Consider the following 1125-nt stretch of genomic DNA (forward strand, 5'->3'; position numbering starts at 1 on the left):
AAAAATAATCCTTAACAGACTAGGATAGTCCTACATAGACCTTTTAGTTGCATGTTAGGTCGATGATCACTAAAACTCGAATTGCAACCATTAGACGAAGAATTAGAAAAGACTCTTAGGACTATCTGAGTTAGAAACATGACTGCACCTGGTGAGACTAATCCTCCACGCTCATTGAAAGAATATTTCACTCCATCCTCGTATACCTACTCTCCATGCATTCAAGCATCTCCAGTAGAAGCTACCCAATATGAGATTAAGTCTAGCATTATTCAAATATTGCCATCATTCTATGAACTTAGTAACGAGGATCCATACAAATATTTGGATGAATTTCTTGAAATTTATTCCATAGTAAAAATTCAAAACTTCTTCGATGATGCCCTTAGGTTGAAACTGTTCCCTTTCTCACTTAAGGACAAAGCCAAGCATTGGTTAAACTCCTTAGACTCTATAACCATTTCAACTTGGGATTATCTTCAGAGAGAATTTCTCAAGAAATACTTTTTAATTGAAAAAATAAATCAAATTAGAAAAGCGATCACTAGTTTTTCCCAATTGGAGGGTGAACTTTTTCATGAGACATGGGAAAGATTAAGGGACCTCATTCGTAAATGTCCACATCATGCTGTCCCTAAATGGCAACTTTGTCAGTATTTTTATGATGGTCTATCGGAGAAACACCGACAAATGGTTGATGCATCATGTAGTGGGACATTCATGCTAAAGAGTGAGGATGAAGCCTGACAGCTCTTTGAAACACTTAGTGAGAATTTCCTACATCATATGTCTGTTACTTCTAGAGAACAACCCATGCTTCAACAAAAAAGAAGTGAAATTTATCAGATTGGAAATGTCATGGATATCCACAGTAAGGTAGATGAACTGTCCCAAAAATTAGACCATTTTCTAAATACTGAACAATCTTCGATTCCACCTAACCCAATCCAAGAAGTTTGTGCATTGTGTGCAAGTCCGAACCATTTTGTTAGTGAATGCCCAGCCGCACCTCAATTTTTTGAGTTTGTGCACGAGCAGGTTCAGCAAGCTCAAGTCCAACAAGCTCGCAGACCAGGAAACGATCCTTATTCGAACACTTATAACCCCGGCTGGAGAAACCATCCA

At 38.0% G+C, this 1125-nt stretch overlaps 1 non-coding gene across 1 annotated transcript; it reads right to left on the bottom strand.

The window, feature by feature from the left end:
- Window positions 1-526: 526 nt before the first annotated feature.
- On the bottom strand, window positions 527-632 carry LOC140857684 (small nucleolar RNA R71). Its single transcript, XR_012141176.1, has one exon. It is a non-coding gene; the product is annotated as a small nucleolar RNA R71 (small nucleolar RNA).
- Window positions 633-1125: the final 493 nt, after the last annotated feature.

Source organism: Elaeis guineensis, chromosome 4 (genome assembly GCF_000442705.2).
Source record: "Elaeis guineensis isolate ETL-2024a chromosome 4, EG11, whole genome shotgun sequence".
Lineage (NCBI taxonomy): Eukaryota > Viridiplantae > Streptophyta > Magnoliopsida > Arecales > Arecaceae > Elaeis > Elaeis guineensis.